This window comes from Haliotis rufescens, unplaced genomic scaffold, assembly GCF_023055435.1.
Source record: "Haliotis rufescens isolate VD_foot unplaced genomic scaffold, xgHalRufe1.0.p SCAF_16, whole genome shotgun sequence".
Lineage (NCBI taxonomy): Eukaryota > Metazoa > Mollusca > Gastropoda > Lepetellida > Haliotidae > Haliotis > Haliotis rufescens.
Window position 1 is genome coordinate 25,999,047 of NW_025963846.1, and position 26,244 is coordinate 26,025,290.

General features: G+C 43.7%; 1 long non-coding RNA gene across 1 annotated transcript; it reads left to right on the plus strand.

Moving 5' to 3' along the window:
- Nucleotides 1-6,212: 6,212 nt before the first annotated feature.
- Nucleotides 6,213-8,450, plus strand: LOC124117696. Its single transcript, XR_006858325.2, has 3 exons — nt 6,213-6,358; nt 8,001-8,090; nt 8,202-8,450. It is a non-coding gene; the product is annotated as an uncharacterized LOC124117696 (long non-coding RNA).
- Nucleotides 8,451-26,244: the final 17,794 nt, after the last annotated feature.

Sequence of the window (26,244 nt, forward strand, 5' to 3'; positions counted from 1 at the left end):
CAGACAGGCCGTGATTCGGGTTTGCTACACCAGGACAGACAGGCCGTGATTCAGGTTTGCTACACCAGAACAGACAGGCCGTGATTCAGATTTGCTACACCAGGACAGACAGGTCGTGATTCGGGTTTGCTACACCAGGACAGACAGGTCATGATTCGGGTTTGCTACACCAGAACAGACAGGTCGTGATTCACGTTTGCTACACCAGGACAGACAGGTCGTGATTCGGGTTTGCTACACCAGAACAGACAGGCCGTGATTCGGGTTTGCTACACCAGAACAGACAGGTCGTGATTCGGGTTTGCTACACCAGAACAGACAGGCCGTGATTCAGGTTTGCTACACCAGGACAGACAGGCCGTGATTCAGGTTTGCTACACCAGGACAGCCAGCTTGTGATTCGGGTTTGCTACACCAGGACAGACAGGTCGTGATTCAGGTTTGCTACACCAGGACAGCCAGCTTGTGATTCAGGATTGCTACACCAGGACAGACAGGTCGTGATTCAGGTTTGCTACACCAGGACAGACAGGCCGTGATTCGGGTTTGCTACACCAGGACAGACAGGCCGTGATTCAGGTTTGCTACACCAGGACAGCCAGCTTGTGATTCAGGTTTGCTACACCAGGACAGACAGGTCGTGATTCAGGTTTGCTACACCAGGACAGACAGGCCGTGATTCGGGTTTGCTACACCAGAACAGACAGGCCGTGATTCAGGTTTGCTACACCAGGACAGCCAGCTTGTGATTCAGGTTTGCTACACCAGAACAGACAGGTCGTGATTCAGGTTTGCTACACCAGAACAGACAGGTCGTGATTCAGGTTTGCTACACCAGAACAGACAGGTCGTGATTCAGGTTTGCTACACCAGGACAGCCAGGCCGTGATTCAGGTTTGCTACACCAGGACAGCCAGGTTGTTATTTGGTTTGCTACACCAGAACAGACAGGTCGTGATTCAGGTTTGCTACACCAGGACAGCCAGGTTGTGATTCAGGTTTGCTACACCAGGACAGCCAGGCCGTGATTCAGGTTTGCTACACCAGGACAGACAGGCCGTGATTCAGATTTGCTACACCAGGACAGACAGGCCGTGATTCAGGTTTGCTACACCAGGACAGACAGGCCGTGATTCAGATTTGCTACACCAGGACAGACAGGCCGTGATTCAGGTTTGCTACACCAGGACAGACAGGTCGTGATTCGGGTTTGCTACACCAGAACAGACAGGTCATGATTCGGGTTTGCTACACCAGAACAGACAGGCCGTGATTCAGGTTTGCTACACCAGGACAGACAGGTCGTGATACGGGCAGGCCGTGATCCAGGGTTTACTACACCAGAACAGACAGGTCGTTATTCGGACATAATGCTACACCAGGACAGCCAGGCCGTGATTCAGGTTTGATACACCAGAACAGACAGGCCGTGATACGGGCAGGCCGTGATCCAGGGTTTACACCAGAACAGACAGGTCGTGATTCGGACATAATGCTACACCAGGACAGCCAGGTTGTGATTCGGGTTTGCTACACCAATACAAGCAGGTCGTGATTCGGGCATAATGCTACACCAGGACAGCCAGGCCGTGATTCAGGTTTGCTACACCAGGACAGACAGGCCGTGATTCAGATTTGCTACACCAGGACAGCCAGGTTGTGATTCGGGTTTGCTACACCAATACAAGCAGGTCGTGATTCGGGCATAATGCTACACCAGGACAGCCAGGCCGTGATTCAGGTTTGCTACACCAGGACAGACAGGCCGTGATTCAGATTTGCTACACCAGGACAGACAGGCCGTGATTCAGGTTTGCTACACCAGGACAGACAGGCCGTGATTCAGATTTGCTACACCACGACAGACAGGCCGTGATTCAGGTTTGCTACACCAGGACAGACAGGTCGTGATTCGTGTTTGCTACACCAGGACAGACAGGTCGTGATTCAGGTTTTCTACACCAGAACAGACAGGTCATGATTCGGGTTTGCTACACCAGAACAGACAGGCCGTGATTCAGGTTTGCTACACCAGGACAGCCAGGCCGTGATTCAGGTTTGCTACACCAGAACAGACAGGCCGTGATTCAGGTTTGCTACACCAGGACAGACAGGTCGTGATACGGGCAGGCCGTGATCCAGGGTTTACTACACCAGAACAGACAGGTCGTTATTCGGACATAATGCTACACCAGGACAGCCAGGCCGTGATTCAGGTTTGCTACACCAGAACAGACAGGCCGTGATTCGGACATAATGCTACACCAGGACAGCCAGGTTGTGATTCGGGTTTGCTACACCAATACAAGCAGGTCGTGATTCGGGCATAATGCTACACCAGGACAGCCAGGCCGTGATTCAGGTTTGCTACACCAGGACAGACAGGTCGTGATTCGGACATAATGCTACACCAGGACAGCCAGGTTGTGATTCAGGTTTGCTACACCAGAACAGACAGGTCGTGATTCGGACATAATGCTACACCAGGACAGCCAGGTCGTGATTCGGGTTTGCTACACCAATACAAGCAGGTCGTGATTCGGGCATAATGCTACACCAGGACAGCCAGGCCGTGATTCAGGTTTGCTACGCCAATACAAGCAGGTCATGGTTCGGACATGATGCTACACCAGGACAGTCAGGCCATTGTTTTGATGTGATGTACATATTAATTACACATTTATAGTGGACATTTCTATCGAGTACAGGGTGCAGCGAGAATGATTGTTCTCATAAATGTTCCTGAATATTTGTTCTGCAAACTTGAATGAATGTCGTTGACGTGAAATGGTAATGGCTCTGATGTTCCTAAAAAAAACGTTTGCTGTGTCAAATAAAACAACACACACTACATTACATATTTCACACGTTCTTTGTTTAGTCTATTTTTATTTGATATATCACACATTTAAGGTACCATACCATAGGTAAAGACTAGTGATGTGGAACAGTTTGAAAGTGGATAGAATCGTCAAAAAAGACGCGAATGAGAAGTTCCGCCCGGACTTTCTGTTTGTCACGGTGGACTAAAGACTTATCCATCTAGACAAGGCAAGCGAGTTAACTGACTGTAAAAGACCAGTTTCCACGCTTACCGAACTTGGCTGGAATACCTGGGCTTGATCCCAGCGCCACCAGTGGCTAATACAAGTTGTCCTTTCAATGTCCCTCCTATTGAGGGGGCACGGGTGGCCCAGTAGTCAAAGGCGACGCGATTCGCTGTGCAGAGTTGCGTCCCTTGGGCACGTCAGAAACCTATGATTGTGGGTTCGAATCCCGGTTCGCCTCGATTATGTTTCTAGGTTTATCAGCACCATACCCGTGGTCGTGGGTTTCACCGAAGTGGTAAACGTCTGAGACCTGCATCACTTCGGGCTTTCCTCCCACATTAAGCTGACACACCGCGATATAACCGGAATACTGTTAAAAGCGGCGTTAAACCGAACTCACTCACTCACTCACCCTCCTATTGAACATTCAGATTCCACTCCTCATAGTACTCGAGTGTGCTCCCAACAAAATGGCGGTTCCCAGCCCGGACGATCTGATCGATAATCAGTTGTAATAAAATTGGTCTTACTTCGCAAAGTCCATCAAATCACTTGAGCACCTTGACTAAAATCATGAAATGATTTGGAAAATATCTGTAGATGCTGAGTTGGCAGTACACTGCAATCTATCGAAATCTGCGCGGCATTTTACGAACCGGATGTCGATTTCGTTAGGTGATTTTCATTGGACTCACAGACTCGTTAGACCATCTTCCCGAGGCAAGAGAGTTAACTGACTTTAAAAGTCAAGTTTCCACCCTTGCCGAACTAGGCTGGAAATCCTGGGCTCGATCGTAGCGCCACCAGTGGCTATAGCGAGTTATGTCCTTTCTATGCCTCTCCTACTGACCAATCAGATTCAACCTCTCGTATCACTTGCATTTGATTCAAACAAAACGGTGGCGACCAGTCAAGACGATCTGATCGATAATCAAGATCTATATTGTGATAAACGAGTCTTACATCGCGAAATGCATCAAATCACGTGAGCACCTTGATAAAAACATGAATAGATTTAGAAAATATCTGTTGACAACGAGTTAGCGGTACAAATGTTTTGCAAATGCTGTAGTCGATCGAAATCTGCATGACACTTTACGAACCGGATTTCGATTTCGGTGCGCGATTTTGATTGGACTATGCATAGACTCGTTAGTCCAGCCAAAATGTTACTCCATAATACCAGCCTAGTTCGGCAAGGGTGGAAACTGGACTTTTATAGTCAGTTAAATCACTTGCCTCGGGAAGATGCTTGTCAATTGACGTGTTTGAAAACTGTAAAACTGGGAAAGTATACAGCGAAACCTGCCAGTGACACACTCGCAATGGTATCACGCTATTCTGTTGGCAGACAAACAACATATTTACAAACAAAAGACGCAAGGAGTCTAACTTCTTTTATTTCACACATTGTCAAAGCAACAAGTATGTTATTAAATAGATAATCTCTCACATCCTGTTTCCTTAACTACACATTGTTAATCAATGTCCATAATAGTCCACAAACCCGCCACATAGGCAGCTGCTTACAGAACACTCCGTAGACCCAATGAACGAATGAACTCTTGCTTTTCATGATCAAGGTCAGATGACACATGTCTGTTTTCGTTCTTTTATGCTCCAGGAAACCAAGTCGAATCAGGAATGAATCGGCCCAAGCCTTTGTCAGAGAAATTGTTCCATCGTTTTCAGAGAGAAGCGACCTGTTTTCATGCAAAACGATGCCTCGAGGAGTTCCCAAGACAATGTTTCTATTGGTCATACCCCCAGCATCGCGAATAGCAATCCCGTGATCCTTCAACAGGTCATCAAGTTCACCAAGCATCAAAGGTCGCCTTATTTTCTGATGCGGCAGGGGCTGTCGGGTAGCCTAGTGGTTAAAGCGTTCGCTCGTCACGCCGAAGACCCGGGTTCGATTCCCGACATGGGTACAATGTGTGAAGCCCATTTCTGGTGTCCCCCGCCGTGATATTGCTGGAATATTGTTAAAAGCGGCGTAAAACCTCACTCACTCACTCACTCACTCACTCACTCACTCACTCACTCACTCACTCACTCACTCACTCACTCACTCACTCACTCACTCACTCACTCACTCACTCACTCACTCACTCACTCACTCACTCACTCACTCACTCACTCACTCACTCACTCACTCACTCACTCACTCACTCACTCACTCACTCACTCACTCACTCACTCACTCACTCACTCACTCACTCACTCACTCACTCACTCACTCACTCACTCACTCACTCACTCACTCACTCACTCACTCACTCACTCACTCACTCACTCACTCACTCACTCACTCACTCACTCACTCACTCACTCACTCACTCACTCACTCACTCACTCACTCACTCACTCACTCACTCACTCACTCACTCACTCTGATGCACCAGTCCTTTGATATCAGCAGTTTTGTCTTCTTTCTTCGCAGACAAGTACGCCTTTTTCATCACCCTCACAGAACTCTCTCCAAGGTCAACATTAAGCAAGCTGCTGAAATATTTGGCCGCACGAGTGTTGCCATTCTCCTTCGCATATCTACCAATTTCCGCCCTGGTCTCGGGGGAGAAACGGTTGTTCGTGAAGATCCGGGGTAGAATAGGTCTTCAGCAACCCATGCTTGCCGTAAAAGGCGACTATGCTTGTCGTAAGAGGCGACTAACGGGGTAGGGTGGTCAGGCTCGCTGACTTGGTTGATGCATGTCAGCGAAATCCAATTACGCGGATCGAAGCTCATGATGCCAATCACTAGATTGTCTGGTCCATACTCGATTATTTACAGACCGCCGTCATAAAACTGGGTTATTGCTGAGTGCGGCGTTAAACAACGAACAAACAAACATACACTAAATATATTTATTAATGGCAAGGTATTCATTTTCTTTATTGTTATCTGAAAATCAGTGATATCAATAAATATTATTTTTGATAACATAAATAGGGATTAAAACATCTGTGACGTCACCCTATTGTTTAAACAATCCATTATTTTTCTGACCCGCGTATGTTTCCCCGTCAGGGTATATCTCCCATTTAACTAATAAAGACACTGACATAGCTCGCTCAAATGTGAACCCATTTTAAAAAAGCAGGAAATCCCCAGTATGCTAAAAATAGTCCCGCACCCATTCGTCATCACTCGCCACTTTCCGTGCAGGCAAAAAGATTTCCCGGAATAACACGAGTTGGTCACGAATGGACCGCACCATCCCCGGAAATCGGCTTCAGTCGGCCCTTATCAACACGACAGTTCTGGCGAGACTGGGCTGAACTGAACGTCAGGATGTCTGGTAGAGGTAAGTGGTCGGTTTATCAGGTGGACCCGTCTCAGTTAATATATGTAATAACTAGAACCACTAGCCCGGACCTGAATGCATAAATATTTGTGTCAATGCAATACGTTCTACAGGCAGCTTGATGCATCCATCCCCCATGCAAGCGCGCGAAACTGTATGTTTTCCGAAATGGACTATACCGATGTCGAAGGCACCGAAGAGAACATCAACAAGTAGAAAGCCCATGCAGAAACAGACTATAGAAATCTAGCGCATGCGCACAACATGTCAGCTAGCTACCGTTGAAACACGAAGCGAACGGGCTACCGCATTCGTCACCACATGCGGCTCTCGCATGTACGGCATGACTGGAGTCGGATATAAGAGACCTGACCCATTTATAACACATGACCCGAGCAAAGCTACACTGTTTTTGCAAGTTACAGGCTCCCATGACTTATTTTTGTTTGTTTGTTGTTTAAAACCTCTGGATGCCGAGGTTTTTTTTCTGACGCACATTTTCCTAAGATCGGAAAAGTGAAGGTTGTGCGAGAATTGCGCTCACGCGGTGCTGGATATTCCCCTGGCTATAAAATTACGCAGAGGTGGAGAATATTAAATTTCCTATTTGATGGTGTAAAGTAAACTGCGAATATTAAACCGGTTTTAAAAAATACACTTCTAAGTGTTGTCCAAGAATTTATTCTGCGTTGAAAAACAGTAAATTTCTCCGCTTTTTATCGTACACCGATAGAAGTACTGTGCGACGATTTTGTTTATTTCAAAGCTTTATGGAAACTGTCAGCGAACAAAATACTGCCTAATATCCGAACGACATAACTATATATCAAATAGAGTTATAGGCGTATGTATAACGACATATGTTCAATGCCAAACATAGCATGCCGTAAATGACGAAAACTGATTTTTCTCTATATATGACGTCAAAAGGCGACAGAGAGGTTACACACGTACAAGGAAAAGGGGGCATAACTCCGCTATGCTTAGCACTAGTTTATTGTACCTCATTCAGCTGTATGGCGGTTGTTTAATAATAATATGCTGCATAAGACAATCCAGTGATTGACAGCATGAGCATCGATCCACGCAACTGGGATACGATGACATGCATCAAAGAAGTCAGCGAGTCAGCGTTATATAGTCGCCTCCTACGACAAGCGTAGTCGCCTTTTACAACAAGCATGGGTTGCGGAAGATCTTTTTTACCCCGGATCTTCACGGGTCCCATGACTTTTTTAAATATTGACCTGATAGGATATTTTTTCTCCAGCAGGTAACAAATCTGTAGGGAAACTTGATTCAAATAAAACGTAAAACTCTTCTTGTGCGGTCAGAAGATGAAACTTGTAGCCCCAACGTCACGGGTGGTTCCCCCTGCGAGTGGGCCAATAGGCCACAAAGTAATATATATTTTCAAGATGAGATTTCTCAATCCATAATACATAAAATATGTGGCATATTTTAAAAGTAAGCGAGAACGTGTGTAATAATGATTTCACGCGTTCTGTCGTTTTTTTCAAATTTACAAAAATAAATTTCAGCGCTGACCTACAGTTTTCATAAAGTAATACAGAGGAATGCTTTACCGCATAAGTTATATATGAACTTGGCCACCCAAGCATACAAGGGTTTTCTGTTGCAGGACAACATGGAAATATACCTGAACGAGGAAACCCGATACCACCCCCTCTTCCTTGCCCTAAACCACGCTCAGATAAACCACGCCCAAAACGTATGTGAATTTTTCCCTATCAGTCATATAACTATCACGACCTTGCATTACGAAAAATCTATATGTTTGATGTTTTTTCCATGAATGTAAAAATGTTTTTCTTTCTTTTAGCTCCAGTTCAAAAACCTGCTTAAATTTCCATCCATTCAGCTGAGACAGCGGCTTTCCGAAGACTTTCATCCCCTTAGCAATGTAAATGTCAAAACATGGCACCGCTGTGTAGACATATTCGACCTCGTTGTGCGTGCATAAGCATAAGAGTTGATAGCATAAAGTTGCCGTCGGACAAATTGAAATTCAAGACAAAACTCTGCATGGCACATCCTACTCTGCTTAAAGCAATAAATGATCAAAATTGAATATTTTTGTGTCATGTATTTTTGTATCAGGACACGTGAACATAAATTGAAGATGTGGATGTTATTATATTACAGTCGGTATTCGGTGAGTAAATTAGTTTGGTTCAGGTTTTACGTCAAGACTGATACCACTTTAGTGAAACACACGAGCATGTTGGGGGCACCGATGGCCCAGTCGTCTAAGACGCCGCAATTCGCTGTGCATAGTTGCGTCCCTTGGGCATGCCAGAAACCTATGATTGAGGGTTCGAATCCCGGTTCGCCCCGATTATGTTTCTAGGTTTGTCAGCACCATACCCGTACTCGTGGGTTTCACCGAAGTGGTAAACGTCTGAGACCTGCATCACTTCGGGCTTTACGCCGTGATATGACTGGAATAATGTTAAAAGCGGCGTTCACAACTCACTCACTCACGGGCATGCTGTGCTGTATGATAACAGAGTCAAATCTGGGATTCCAACTCACCATCAGCGGATGTTCATTAGTAATTTTAATTATGACTGCGCGGAGGGAACGTGCGGAGTTGTTTTTACTTACAGATTACTTTTATCGATTTTCCACCATGAATTTGGAAAAATACATGTACTTGATTCTGATTGGTTAATCGGAGATTTACAGTAACTATCTTTGATTGACACAGCTGGTTTGACAATGCATCACCGCCGAGGCTGATATTTAATGAAACGTTCAAGAATTCTTTCTCATTCGTTGTCGGTGGGCATGTTTGAAGGCATGATATACACAGTTTTATGTGAGAAACGCGGTTCAAAAACGCGGTTCAAAAACGCGGCAAGGGTTTAGGGATAATTACACACCAGGACAGCCAGGACATGATTTGGGTATGGTGCTACACAAGGACAGCCAGGCCATGGATCGGGTATGGTGTTATACTAGGACAGCCAGGCCATGGATCGGGTATGGTGCTATACTAGGACAGCCAGGCCATGGTTTAGGTATGGTGCTACACCAGGACAGCCAGGCCATGATTTGGGTATGGTGCTACACTAGGACAGCCAGGCCATGATTTGGGTATGGTGCTATATCAGGGCAGACAGGAAACGTTTAGGGTATGGTGCTACACCAGGACAGCCAGGAAACGTTTAGGGTATGGTGCTACACCAGGGCAGCCAGGCCATGATTTGGGTATGGTGCTACACCAGGACAGTCAGGAAACGTTTAGGGTATGGTGCTCAACAAGGACAGCCAGGCCGTGATTTGGGTATGGTGCTACACTAGGACAGCCAGGCCATGATTTGGGTTCGGTGCTATATCAGGGCAGCCAGGCCATGATTTGGGTATGGTGCTACACTAGGACAGCCAGGCCATGATTTGGGTATGGTGCTATATCGGGGCAGACAGGAAACGTTTAGGGTATGGTGCTACACCAGGACAGCCAGGAAACGTTAAGGGTATGGTGCTACACCAGGGCAGCCAGGCCATGATTTGGGTATGGTGCTACACCAGGACAGTCAGGAAACGTTTAGGGTATGGTGCTACACCAGGACAGCCAGGCCGTGATTTGGGTATGGTGCTACACTAGGACAGCCAGGCCATGATTTGGGTTCGGTGCTATATCAGGGCAGCCAGGCCATGATTTGGGTATGGTGCTACACTAGGACAGCCAGGCCATGATTTGGGTATGGTGCTACACCAGGACAGCCAGGTCATGGATCAGATATGGTGCTACACCAGGACAGCCAGGCCATGGATCGGGTATGGTGCTACACCAGGACAGCCAGGCCATGGATCGGGTATGGTGCTACACTAGGACAGCCAGGCCATGGATCGGATATGGTGCTACACCAGGACAGCCAGGTCATGGATCAGGTATGGTGCTACACCAGGACAGCCAGGCCATGGATCGGATATGGTGCTACACCAGGACAGTCAGGTCATGGATCGGATCAGACCAGGGTTGCCAGACCATGATTTGGGTATGCTGCTAAACTAGGATGGCCAGGCAACGTTTCGGGTATGGTGCTACACCAGGACAGCCAGGCCATGATTTGGGTATGGTATGGTATATATATATATATATATATATATATATGTTCTATACATTTTGCAACAATCATATACAGGCTTTAGAAAAAATAGAATTATAAAACAGTTTTACCAATTTGAGATTTAATATCACAAAATGACATGTGGTTACTTTCAGGATAATAAGGGGCGGTCGGGAAGCCTAGTGGTGAAAGCGTTCACTCGTCACACCGAGGACCCGGGTTCGATTCCTGACATGGGTACAATGTGTGAAGGCCATTTCTGGTGTCCCCAGCCGTGATATTGCTGGAATATTGCTAAAAGCGGCGTAAAACCATACTCACTCACTCACTCACTCAAGATAACAAGATCCCGTGGTTCAATTATTCCTCACACCCTGAAACACAGACCTACAGAAACTGAATGTGCATACATGTATAACTCGATATTTGGATAAAGAAACTAGATAATCTCAAACAAGTGGTAAAAAATAACTTGTGAATCATCTTGAGCCCAAGCCGGTGACAGCAATTAATTCAGCATCGTGCATTGTCCCATTTCACAGAATAAAGACACACGCGAACCTCTCGCGTGAATTTGTTCCCATCCAGAAAAGAGCTGGGAATCCCCAGTATGCTAAAAATAGCTCCACGCCATACAGCTGACGTCATCTGCCTGGGGATCGGCAATCATCGACTCAGATCGACACTGAGCCGAGCGTCAGGATGTCAGGTAGAGGTAGGTGGTCAGTTTATGCGCCTCTTGGACTAATCTCAGTTAATATGTGTCATAACTAGAACCGCTAACGCCTCTTTGTAATATATTGCATACACCGTGTATAGTACGTTTGGTAATATGTGCTACCTAAAAATCTTTTGTTGTGTCGATATATGTCAACTCTACCATCACCGCCCATGTATCATGTATCATGTACCGCAAATGTATTTTTGTCATGTTTGTTTGTTTGTTTAACGCCGCTCTCGGCAATATTCCATCAATGTGACAGCGGTCGGTAAATAATCGAGTCTGGCATCAACCAAATCAGCGAGCCTGACCATTGATCCCGTCAGTCGCCTCTTACAACACGCATAGTCGCCTATTACGGCAAGCATGGGTTGCTGAAGACTTATTCTCAACCCGAATCTTCAGGTCCCATTGTATTTAATGAATCTTTACAACAAGTGATATATACTTTGATCAAATTAGCGGCAACAGTTAAACAACATAAACTGAAATATAAATAGTTCGATTTGCCTTATGGTTTAAGTGAATGAGAAATACCGTATTTCCTCAACTAGGCGCCGAATGTTTTTTTCCCATAAATTTCGCCTTTCGCCGGCGTCTATTCTGTTTATTGCTGGCTTAGTGACAACTCCTTATCTGACGGAATCCCAACTCTACAGCCATACAGATGGTACAATTGCAAGAAATGGTCATTAGTAATCACCAACACGTCACAGCATAAAATAGGAAACTGTTATCTTTCAATTGGCATTCATTAATTTAATTTCTAAAACAGGAGCGGCTTCTCTTTCGGGGGCAGAGCATATGACTCGGCGTGTATTGGATACCCTGTGTCTAATAGAGGAAATACGGTACACATTGTCAATTTGGGGTCTTCCCATGCACGGGGTAGTCGGGTAGCCTAGTGGTGGAAGCGTTCGTTCGCTCGTCACGCCGAAGACCCGGGTTCGATTCCCGACATGGGTACAATGTGTGAAGGCCATTTCTGGTGTCCCCCGCCGTGATATTGCTTGAATATTGCTAAAAGCGGCCTAAAACCATACTCACTCACTCACTCACTCTTCCCATGCAGGCGACTATTTAGTTTTAGTTAATCGCAGGAAGGCGAATCGCAGTGCAATTTGAAATTTCTTGTTGTTTTAACTTGCGTTTATTTAAGGGATAAAGGTTGAGGACAGCTGTAAAAAACAGTACTGACCTGCGCTCACCAAGTGTTAGCTACGTATAAAAAACTTGAACCATGTTCAGTTAGAACTGATTACTAAACTAAACATTATCGTATCTATCTATCTATCTATCTATCTATCTATCTATCTATCTATCTAGCTAGCTAGCTAGCTATCTAGCTATCTATCTATCTATATATAATTTGCTGAAGTTATGTGCATCACATAATGATTTCTTGCCACGCCCGGGGTTGCAGTTATTAGAGTAATGGTGGTATGACATGTATAGACAGCAAGACAGGCAGGTCAGGTTTATTGTGTTGGAGATGCACTACTTGAGAAGGAGCGTTAACTGTGAGAACCGTCAGAGACATACCGGCATTGACACCATGCATGTCAATGTTTGTGAACTATATTTATAGAATACATTATGCGTATCTAGTGTAGCATATCTTCATTGTAACATGTCATGCAATGATGGCATAAACCAACTATAATGAAATATAACCTGAGTGAGTGAGTGAGTTGGGTTTAACGCCACTTTTAACAGTATTCCAGTTATATCACGGCGTGTCAGCTTAATGTGGGAGGAAAGCCCGAAGTGATGCAGGTCTCAGACGTTTACCACTTCGGTGAAACCCACGAGCACGGTATGGTGCTGACAAACCTAGAAACATAATCGGGGCGAACCGGGATTCGAACCCACAATCATAGGTTTCTGGCGTGCCTAAGGGACGCAACTCTGCACAGCGAATCGCGGCGCCTTAGACCACTGGGCCACCTGTGTCTACGTGTGATACTCTTGCCTGTTGAAACACATACACCTCTCAATGTATTCACAATGTGCTTTTTACTCGAAATTAGTGTGTATTCTACCATGAATTTGGAAATTACTCGATTCTGATTGGTCACAATAGACCCCCTCTGATTGAAACAGACTATTTGACGGCCGCATCACCGGATGAGCTGATAGTACTTTTATTCAGCCATTGTCGGTAGGCATATTTAAATAATTTCATGTACAATTATACGTTACAAAATGCAAAGTCGCGGTTACTACAATATTCAAAGGATGTGTGGCAATACATTTGGTGCAGAAAACACAATATAAATCTTCAAAGAGAATCAATGTATTGGGAACTACAAAGAGCTTTGTATTTAGCGCTTTTCTATACATGACTGTGACGTCATATGGTTTGCGTCACAATGAGCGATATGACGTCATAATGATGTGCGGTGTAGAACGAAAGCTTTGCAAAGCTTGCTTAGATTTCCTAAGGGGTGCCCACCTCATGTTAGCTTTGCAAGTTGCGTGCTTTTATGCTTTCAATGCTTGCCATATGTTCGAGTGAAGTATTACGTTGGAAACAAACTGCTTGTGAAAAAACAGCGCCATATTTATTTCAAAGGCTGTTTGTCGGTGATTCCGTAATTCAGAACGACAACCCACTCAAAACACTGGACTAAACCCATGCCGCTTCACTCAATATATTTGCTAACACCAAACAATTCGCGTTTTATTTAGTCATGGTAGAATGGAGATAAACATACTGTGTTTTCAATGTAGAGCAAGGTTACCTTGTAGATTTAACCCCGCTAAATTTAGCATTTTAACCTCACGTTGCGCATTCAGTTCCAAATCAATTAAGCGCGGTTATATCTACAGGTAACCTAAATCTACATTGAAAACACAGTATGTCTCTTTCATGAGGATACATAAAGGATATTTGTATCTTCGTGCTATATAACATTTCTCATCGAGTGACCTGACAATAATGATATTTTCCTGAGTGGAGCGGCGCCAGCGCAGCATACCCAGGGAACCAGGCATACGTGTTATTAATCTCGAGTGTAATAAAATGTCACTGGCGAAGACAGCCCGTGTTTACTGTATTGTTATTACCGTTATATATTCACAGCTGAGTACTCGAACAAACACACAAGCCAACACGGGGGCTGAATATAACAGTTAAGGACACATAAGCGGTCAGACAAGGTCTACATTTGCTTTGCATTCTACATTTTCATAACCTGTCTCAAAACTGACTTGGCGGGGATTATTTGTTATGGGTTTTTCTTTAGTAGGTAAACACATTTGTAAAGGAGACTTGAGATTGTAATGAGACGTTAAAAGATTCTACTTGTTACCCTGCCTGAAGCTCGGCATTAGAGGATAAAACAAGGACTCGCCCGCTCTGAGTATACTGTGTCTGAGTGTGGTATCCATGTTAAACTGCGGCATGGTATATATCAGTGGGCTAGCACTATACAACCGGCACACACACACACACACACACACACACACACACACACACACACACACACACGTGCGTATGCAGGCAGACACGCATGCGCGCGCGCACACACACACACACACACACACACACACACACACACACACACACACACACACACACACACACACGCCCAAGATTTAGACGTGAATTATCATTAACGCAAGGTTAAACTTCCATTTCAAGTGGCATCACTGAAGCCACGGTGACCGTGCAAAAACGTGATTTGGTGTAAAACTAAAACTAAAAATCCTTTCTCAACGATGCCCACCTGTTAAAAAAATGAAATTTTAGATACATTTTTGGGAAGTGCTACAGAAATATCCAAATTGTGGAACGTTTACAAGGAAGCAAAGTCAAACATTGCTTGAAGTGGCAATACTTTAGAAATAAACGACGAGTTGGAGTTCATCGTATAATAATAAAACACTGCAGGTAGAATAAGCCATGAGTCGTTTATTTCTTATACGAATTATCAACATTATGTGCAGCCTTTCAAAGGATGTTGATTAAAATATGTACAAGCTTTAAAAAATGTTTAACCACATTTTAATAATGACGACACCCTGAATAAAGTCCATTTTACGAACAGGTGGGTTAAGTTTGGTATTTCCCGCAAAAATTCTCACAATGCTCGGGTCGATTATCCGTACCTTTTCTCCTAATACTGATTGTCATATCTCTCCACGTTCCACCACTGCTTTTATCTCTGTAGCCAAGCCACATCTTTGGCGAACAACTTACTAGACACTTCCCTCACAAAATAACGTCCCCGAAGATAAAGCTGAAACATGTTTTCGGAACGCACACAATAAAAAAGTACGCCTTACAGCATAAGTTGAATTTAAACCTTAACTGTTTTCCGTTGCAGGACAATATGTGCCCATCGGAAACAAGGGATCAGCCCCTCCTCCACGACCACCACCACAGCAACCGCCACCACGACAACCACCAGGTGTGTAAATATTTCTGCATCGTTTAATAAACTGTCACGATTTTGCCTCACGGGTGATAGTTGAAATCCGTGAATTTGATGGAGGTTTTCCAAGGCTGTAAGAAAATGTAGTAATACGTTTATAACGAACACCTTATATAACGAACTGACGGATATAACGAACTTACTTTTTTTGTCCCTAAAATGTGCTGTAGTTATGCTGTATATATGCTTTTAACGAACTATGGTTTAAGCGAACTAAAACTAGTGGTCCCTTTAAATTCGTTATAACCGTAGTTTATTGTGTATTGTTCTGTCTTTCAGCTCCCCGACTGATACGTGCTGCAAACACACCAAGTAGAGGGGGCGGAGGCTTTCCGAAGTCTAACTCTGCTTAGCAATGTAAATGGCTCCACGCTGACACATACGGCCTCGTTGTGTAGGCCTTAACATTGTGTTGTAAGATTAACGTTGTCTTCGGTCCAGATAATTTTCAGCATGTTAGAATTTAATTTGAGTGAAACATTAAATGAATCAAAATATTGAATTTTAATGTTTGTTATATGTTCGATGTACCATGACCCGTGTTCATAAATTGAAGATATGGATGTTAATACAGCCGGTAGTCGGGGAGTGTGTAAAGGTTTGGTTTGGTTTGTAATTTAACGCCGCACTCAGCAATATTCCAGCTATATGACGTACCGATTGCATGTCATTTGTCATATGTCACAATTAAGGATCAACCTTTGAAATTGTTAACTTATAATCGTTATATCTGGGCGTGTTGCTAGCGATCTGTCAACAATAACTAAGTTGTAAAGTTTGTTTGTTTGTTTGTTTATTGTTTAACGCCGCACTCAGCAATATTCCAGCTATATGACAGCGTAAAATAAATAATCGAGTCTGGACCAGACAATCCAGTGATTAATATCATGAGCATCGATCCACGCAATTGGGATCGATGACATGCATCAACCAAGACAGCGAGCCTGACCTCCCGATCCCGTTAGTGGCCTTTTACGACAAGCATAGTCACCTTTTACGGCAAGCATGGGTTGCTGAAGACCCATTCTACTCTGCCACTCTACCGCACGACCACGAATGTAATTGGCTCATTACTACACCAGAACAGTCAGACCATGGTGCGAGTATGATGCTACACTAGGACAGCCAGACCACAGTTCGGGTATGTTGCTACACCGGTATAGCCAGGAATGGTTCGGGTATAATGACACACCAGTACAGCCAGACCATGGTTCGGGTTTGTTGCTACACTAGTCAGGCGACGACTCGGGAATGATGCTGCACCAGGACAGCCAGGCCAGGGTTCGGGTTTAATACTACACCAGGACAGTCAGGTTATTGTTCGGGAACGATGCCACACCAGGACAGCCAGGCGCGCGACGACTCCGGTTTGATGCTGCACCAGGACAGCCAGGCCAGGGTTCGGGTTTGATACTACTCCAGGACAGCCAGGTGAATATTCGTGTACGATACAACACCAGGACAGCCAGGCGCGCGACGACTCCGGTATGATGCTGCACCAAGGCAGACAGGCTGTATGTGCAGCAATACAAACACATGCCTTTTGTCTTAACACTCTTATTTCGTAACCACACAGCGAGGAATTTGACTCAAGACTCAAGACTCTTTTATTCTGTAATAAAGGCCTCCAGCCCAGAGTACATGTACTCGGACCCCATGGTACCGCGGCATTCATCGTATCGCGGCATTTGTGATTTCCGATAGTTCACGCGGGACACGCCTCTTAGCGGCTGTCTATTAATGCAAATCGGTAACCAGGAAGTGCTCACTTCGTAAACAATTTCAATTTCCGCGGAATGTTCCGTCTGCTGTAAGTAAGGAGTTATTAATGCGTTGATACATATTTCTGGCATCTGTTGTAATATTGCCTTACCCCCATCTATCAATGGCCAACGATATAACCCGCAGTTCCCCAAGTAGACTTTCTCTATCGACCTGAACCATCTGCATATTTATGGCGACTAATGAGGTAACGGAAGTCCGCACATTTTTTCCCGCTCTGTGCCCAGAATCTATTGGGAGATCACAAGGGCCATAATGCCAAACTTAGAAATACGTTCTTCGCTGGTAACCAAAAGATAAATACATACTTTGGGCATACTAGGAGTGCTTTTTATATATTTATTGTTGACTTTTAACATTTTTCCATTTTGTGACAAACTATTGTCATCCAATATTTTTTAAACAATCTAAGAATATCATTTCTGATATTTTGTTGTTGACTTATAAAAATATTTTTCTCTTACTTTTCGGTAAAAATGCATTGAATACCTATTGCTGATAACACATTTAGAATTTTACTTGTGCTGTCTTTGCACTTGTTTGGACAAATCACTGATGTCTGGCATGATCATACCAAGTGGTTGGTAGAATTTTGTCCTCTTTTTGTCCAATTCGGACCTCCATACACAAGTTTTCTCTGTACCGCGATACGATGGAGTTCTCTCCCTTGTCACACTGAGCGCGAGGCCCGGCTTTTACTCGGAGCTACTAATGTAAATAATGAACTTTTATCAGTAAAATATGCATTGTTTGATAACATGAATGATATCTGATACAGAGAACACGAATAAACATAAAGGTTAGTGAGTGCATTTTGTTCCGTTCAGCGTACATGACAAGTACCGCGATACCCCGAGGTTGCAGGCTATATAATCAAGTCACAACAATTTTAAGTTACAAACAACAATTACAATCATTAAGAAGATATCTACTATAATCATCAACAATCCTGCAACCTTTCCCTACAAATTCTAAGGAAATGGGTTATGTCACCAACATATTACTATTACTTAGTTAATGTTAGAACCAGATAATCTAAACTTGTCTAAACACTTATATTTTTCACCTTTGAGAATCTCACATTCATGGTCCCACCACTTGGGCTGACTAGGGGAGCGACCCCTTATTTGATTTCATACCACTTAAAATAGCACATTTACAAATAACTTCAGACAAGTTGCTTACTGCCGCATTAATGTCATTATCATCCAAATTCTTTACAAAAGTCATTTGCAGCAGCGAGGATTTTATCTTCTATGTAACACACACATGGATTGAATTAATGAGAGATGACTGTTTGTCCAGTCGCCATCCACGTCTTTTCTTAATTTTATATCTCCTTGCGATATCATTATCTATTATTACATACGCGTCTTGTGACCATGGCTGCCATGCAACTTTTTTGGAATGGTGCATCACCAGGACAGCCAGGCCATGATTTGGGTATGGTGCTACACTAGGACACCCAGGCCATGATTTGGGTATGGTGCTACACCAGGACAGCCAGGCCATGATTTGGGTATGGTGCTACACTAGGACAGCCAGGCCATGATTTGGGTATGGTGCTACACTAGGACAGCCAAGAAACGTTTAGGGTATGTTGCTACACCAGGATAGTCAGGCCATGATTTGGGTATGGTGCTATACTAGAACAGCCAATAAACGTTTAGGGTATGTTGCTACACCAGGACAGCCAGGCCATGATTTGGGTATGGTGCTACACTAGGACAGCCAATAAACGTTTAGGGTATGTTGCTACACCAGGACAGCCAGGCCATGATTTGGGTATGGTGCTATACTAGGACAGCCAATAAACGTTTAGGGTATGTTGCTACACCAGGATAGTCAGGCCATGATTTGGGTATGGTGCTTTACTAGGACAGCCAATAAACGTTTAGGGTATGTTGCTACACCAGGATAGTCAGGCCATGATTTGGGTATGGTGCTTTACTAGGACAGCCAATAAACGTTTAGGGTATGTTGCTACACCAGGATAGTCAGGCCATGATTTGGGTATGGTGCTTTACTAGGACAGCCAATAAACGTTTAGGGTATGTTGCTACACCAGGATAGTCAGGCCATGATTTGGGTATGGTGCTTTACTAGGACAGCCAATAAACGTTAGGGTATGTTGCTACACCAGGATAGTCAGGCCATGATTTGGGTATGGTGCTTTACTAGGACTGCCAAGAAACGTTTAGGGTATGTTGCTACACCAGGACAGCCAGGCCATGATTTGGGTATGGTGCTTTACTAGGACAGCCAAGAAACGTTTAGGGTATGTTGCTACACCAGGACAGCCAGGCCATGATTTGGTTATGGTGCTACACTAGGACAGACAAGAAACGTTTAGGGCATGTTGCTACACCAGGACAGCCAGGCCATGATTTGGGTATGGTGCTACACCAGGACAGCCAGGCCATGGATCGGGTATGGTGCGACACCAGGGTAGCCAGTCCATGATTTGCATATGGTGCTACACTAGGACAGCCAGGCCCTGAATTTGGGTATGGTGCTACACCAGGACAGCCAGGTCATGATTTGGATATAAGACTACGTCAGGACAGCCAGACCATGATTTGGGTATGATGCTACACCAAGACAGCCAGGCCATGTATCGGATATGGTGCTACACCAGGGCAGCCAGTCCATGATTTGCATATGGTGCTACACTAGGACAGCCAGGCCATGGATCAGGTATGGTGCTACTACAGGACAGCCAGGCCATGATTTGGGTATGATATGGTATATATGGTATATTTATGTTCTATACATTTAGCAACAATCATATACAGGCTTTAAAAAAATAGAATTATAGAGCAGTTCTACCAATTTGAGATAAAATATCACAAAATGTCATGTGGTTACTATTAGGATAATAAGAGGCGGTTGGGTAGCCTAGTTGTTAAAGCGTTCACTCGTCACGCCGAGGACCCGGTTTCGATTCCCCACATGGGTACAATGTGTGAAGCCCATTTCTGGTGTCCCCTGTCGTGATATTGCTGGAATATTGCTAAAAGCGGCGTAAAACAATACTTACACACTTACACACTCACTCACTCACTCACTCAATTATTCCTCACACCCTGAAACACAGACCTACAGAAACTGGATGTGCATACATGTATAACTCGATACTGTAGAGTTGGGATTCCGTCAGATAGGGAGTTGTCACTAAGCCAGCAATAAACAGAATAGACGCCGGCGAAAGGCGAAATTTATGGAAAAAAAACACACGGCGCCTAGTTGAGGAAATACGGTATTTCTCATTCACTTAAACCATAAGGTAAATCGAACAAGGGTCGTGCACTATTTATATTTCAGTTATGTTGTTTAACTGTTGCTGCTAATTTGATCAAAGTAAATATCACTTGTTGTAAAGATTCACTAAATACAATGGGACCTGAAGATTCGGGTTGAGAATAAGTCTTCAGCAACCCATGCTTGCCGTAATAGGCGACTGTGCGTGTTGTAAGAGGTGACTAACGGGATCAATGGTCAGGCTCGCTGATTGGTTGATGCCAGACTCGATTATTTTTAATCGAGACTTTTAGGTAGCACATATTACCAAACGTATACTATATACGGTGTATGCAATATATTACAAAGAGGCGTTAGCGGTTCTAGTTATGACACATATTAACTGAGATTGGTCCAAGGGGCGCATAAACTGACGACCTAGCTACCTCTACCTGACATCCTGACGCTCGGCTCAGTGTCGATCTGAGTCGATGATTGTCGATCCCCAGGCAGATGACGTCAGCTGTATGGCGTGGAGCTATTTTTAGCATACTGGGGATACCCTGCTCTTCTCTGGATGGGTACACATTCCCGCGAGAGGTCTTAGTTCTTGGAAATGCTAAAATAGCTCCACCCCATACAGCTGACGTCATCTGCCTGGGGATCGGCAATCATCGACTCATTTCGACACGACTGAGCTGAGCGTCAGGATGTCAGGAAAACCACTGACTTATGAGTCCATTGGAAGAGGTAGGTGGTCAGTTTATGCGCCCCTTGGACCAATCTCAGTTAATATGTGTCATAACTAAAACCGCCAACTCCTCCTTGTATTATATTGCACACACCGTATATAGTACGTTTGTTGATATGTGCTACCTCACAAACTTTTGTTGTGTCGATACATTTCAGCTCTACCATCACCGCCCATGTATCATGTATCACGTACCGCCCATGTTATGTGCATCACATTCGAGATCTCTTCCCACGCCCGGGGTTGAAGTTATTTGGGTAAAAATGGTGGTATCACATGTATACACGGGGTGTTCTGACTTTGCCAGCAGCTATTGTTCTAGTTTAAAAGTCAGTAGCCCATGATAATCCCTACAACAATGGGGATTAACACTATAGACTGTTTCACTTTCACTGGTGAAGATCGCACAACTCACCATTATTAACAGGAACCACGGTCAGATTACCGCTATTGACGCCTTGAATTGAACTTAAGTTGACAGAGAATGGATACATATATCATAAATGCCATACTTTGACTCGTTAAAAGTCATGTTTGTTCTTGTTTGACTATTCTATGTCAACACGTAATTCTCGCGATCACGCGATCACGTGCGCGGAAAACCTTGACGGTGACTGTCAGACTGGTTCCATGTAAAAAATAATACCGGGTAATAGCGATCAGCTGCTTCGCTTAGGGTTATTATTATTTTAAATATGTTTAGTAAAAGCTGCATCTAAATTAACAAGATATTGGAATATATTATTCCTGATAAAAAATAGTTTCAGATACAAATTTTGCCGATCCTTGCATTAAAATCCTGTAAAGTTATATCATTGGGTGTGTCTTGACTGAATCACCGGTAGATTCCAAGAAAATGTGTGTACAGCTCATAGCTGTGTCCGGCTTAGTTTACGAGAAGATACACAAGGTAATCTTAAGCCCTGGATATAAAACAATGCTTAGCAGAACAAAAAATACAATTTAAACGGTAAATCAACATGTCTGGTGATTTTTAATCTCATATTTCGAATTTGTACTGACCAAGTTTCTCATTACCCGTTTGTTTGCCGGAATTCGCTAAAGGGATACGGTGTAATTTGTTTTCTGCGCTAGGTATTCGAATTCCTCTTTTTTTCACTGAAGTTACCGCACTTATATTAAAAACGATCTTTTTTAATATCTAATGACAAGAGATATTGAATCGCCAAACTTAATTAAAGACAAGGAGCCAGTTGGCGACTGACATGAAAATACCAGTCGCAAAATACAAAACTAGATCGCCATGGCGACCAACTTAGTCGCAACTCTGAGGCCTGAATCAAAGGCCATTTTAACTGCTCTAGAATTTATAAATAAGCTCTCTGTACATAAGAAATTAATTATTTTTTCAGACTCGCTGTCCTGTCTTCAGGCAGTAAAAACTACTTCGTGTCAGCATCCAGTTTTACCTGACATAATTGTATCACAAAATAATCTTGCTACTGGCCAATACGACATCGTCTTTTGTTGGTTACCCAGCTATGTTGGGATCGTTGGCAACACTGTGGCTGATGCTGCTGATGGTAATTATAAGACAGCACTCAACAAATCTGAGACACCACTTCTTAACCCTACAGTGACTATTAACCTGTAAGTAGAAGTTACATCAGAGATCTAATGCAGAAGAAGTGGGACACCAAACACTGCAAACACGAAAACGTCGTTTTTTTCCGTATATGGTCATTGGACGGAAAAACGACGTTATTTTGACGCTTTCAAACCATCGTTTTTCCGTCCAAATAACGTCGTTATTTGACATCGGAATTTACTGGGAGAGAACGATATCATCAAGCTCCTCCCTTTCTTGATTGGCATTGTCAATCAAGCAACAGCGTCTACCGGTTTTCCTACTTCTCAGATTTCATTGGTCAGTTCTCGCGTGTTAGATTACAGGCCCGAGTTTGACGCTGTACTCGAAGCGCTTAGCGGAAGTACTGAAATCAATCGTTCTGCGCATGCGGATTGCTTAATGCCTTGTCCAAATTTTCCGTTCTGTGCATGCGCGATTTCGCGTATTGTTTCCACTATATGTCGCCACTATTTGACAGTGATTCATAAACACAGTCTCGTGATGAGTTCGGAATCGTACAATGTCGCTTTAGTTTATGGCACGTACTTGATCGGCGCGTTTTTCCCATTAACAAATACAATGATAACGGTAATAATTTTAGTCAAAATAATTAGGAAAGCGCAAGGCTCAGGAACGTCTGAGTATAGGAAAAGGATTTATACTTTCAAAAGTTATATAATCGTCAAATACGCAAAAGAATATCAACCGGCTTTTAAAACTCATTTTTGTAGAAGGTGATCTTGGTGTTTATTGCCAGATAGTATATGCATATACATTTTCCCGATATTGCTTATTTTAATGTTTATTAATAGTTTTAAGGTTCGTCCGCCTAATCGACGGGATTCCACTTTCTCATTTGTACATGACACTTAAACAGTGTTCTGTTACTGTAAACAGATTAGTTTCAAATTCCAAACTGGTGATATCTATTCAGACTAATGCTTAGTCTCTAAAACTGTATAGTTTTGAAAGAAACAAGTAACTCCATTTAAATTGAAGAGGAGCCCCAGTTATATGGGAGATTCCGAGTTACCTCCTCTATGGATATCTAAGCTGCCACCCAAACCGACCCAAACGGGACCCGAAAGCTTATTGTATGCTATATAGTCCCATGGAAGTGCACTAGAATTATACATTGTATTCCGGACGATTGTGTTCTTTCATCTACTTTTAAATGTTGCCTATACAGTAATCTGGACGTACTACTCATTGTTCTATTTACGTCATCCTATTATATATATATATCTTTATATCAGATATACATTAACGCATGTTACCATTCTAAAGTCATACTCTCATATAACCTTATATTGTTCATAGTATCAAAGTTTATTCAACAACATCAAGAACAGCAATTTAAACTACTGAAACACCCAAACACAAGGCTGTTATCAAGCGCTGGTGCAGACGTGATGCATCGTAAAAAAACTGTATCGTGATGTCATCAGAAATACAATTTCTTGCAACATTTATACTACGAGATGGTAAGGCTAACGCTTACTCACCGGTGGAACGTAGACAATATCGCTAATACAGATATCACATATTTGAATGTTAATACTAAAGACAACACTCATTATTTTTGCAGTGACGATATAACACTTATACACGTTTATTTGTGACTTTCATCAGTTTTGCTATTAATTCTAATAACATTGTTTTCACATATACAAGTAACAATACCCGACTAGCCTGTCATATATACTTATGGGGCAGTTTTCAACCTTGTACTAACTTACTCTGGTGTTCCTGAGGGGAGGTTATTGGCTTGGGTGTTATACCCCGTTTTTCATTTTTATCTAATGACACCCTGTTCTCTGGATCACGGCTCCGTGACTATCCATAACAATTAGGTTAAACATTCAGATCAAGTACTTGAATGAGTTTGTTTTGACGCCACAGTCAATCAAAGACCAATGCTATGCGGTTTGATTACACACTTCTACCAGGTCAAACATCGTGGATCTTTTTCTACCTAAAGAGAATCATAGTTCATATGCTAATCCATCTATATCCTACGAAAACCGTCCCGCTCAAGATGACCTTACTTGTTGTTAAATCAATCATCTATCCCCCCGTTCTCACACCCCACGCCCCCCCCCCCCCCCCCCCCCCCCCACACACACACACACACACACGCGCGCGCGCACGCACACACGCACGCACACACACACACAACGGACCTAAATAACCTGGACAGGAAATACTGCTGATAGCCTCTGGTCCACACCGCCGCGAGCGCTACCACAGAATGTTCGTCGAACTCTGCAGGGGGCATTCTCAGTAGCTTCAAATGCGCTGAAATGTGCGTGTCAAGGACAGCTGATGTCCGATGCTGAAGAACCGTGTTCACAGCTGACCGACTTGGTATTTTTCTGCACTGACAGAAACTGGATATACTGACCCACAGCTGTTATAGATATTTAACTAACCCCTGATCAAATAGATGCCCTTCGTGTGGAGTACCGTATATACCTGTGATAACGATACCGGTGGCGATGCTAATGCTGATGGTGGTGGTGATGATAATGATGGTGACGGCGATGATGATGGTGATGATGATGATGATGATGATGGTGGTGGTGATGGTGATGATATGATCATATGATCAAGGCCGCTGGCGTTGCCTAGTGGTAAAAGCGTTCGCTCCTCGTGCCGAAAGTCCAGGTTCGATTCTCTGCATATCATAGGCACAATGTGGGAATCCCCCGCCGTGATATTGGTGTAATATTGCTAAGGCGGTGTAAAATCCGACTCACATAAACTCTCATAAATCACTGTGCCATTGCTAACCAAGGTTCTGCAGATGGCACCGGAGTATGTCAAGATTCAACTCTCGGTTGGTCTTCTTCCATTATATCTCACTAGGTGGCGCTACTGGCCTCGCTAGGTCGTTCATTCATCCACAGGGGTGTGTACATGAATGGCGGCACTTTCTTAAAGCGGTTGTCAGGAAGGAGTTTATGTCATCGGAAGTTCACCTCAACCGATTCCAGCAGTCCTGCTTTTATCTGATCCATTGACCTAAGTTTGTGGCTCTGTGACAACACGTACAAAAGAAAGTCTTTGTACAGGAGATGCAATGGGCTATTCGTGGCATATCACATGCTTTTACGGATTGTGAACCAGCCTCGCGATATCTGATCCGCTGTCCTCGCACAGATATTAACATATCTTCGAGATCTGTCTGAATGAATGGCGTGACAACATTCAAGAAGTACGTTAACGGTTATGTGAAATATTAGAATGATTCCACCACAGAAGC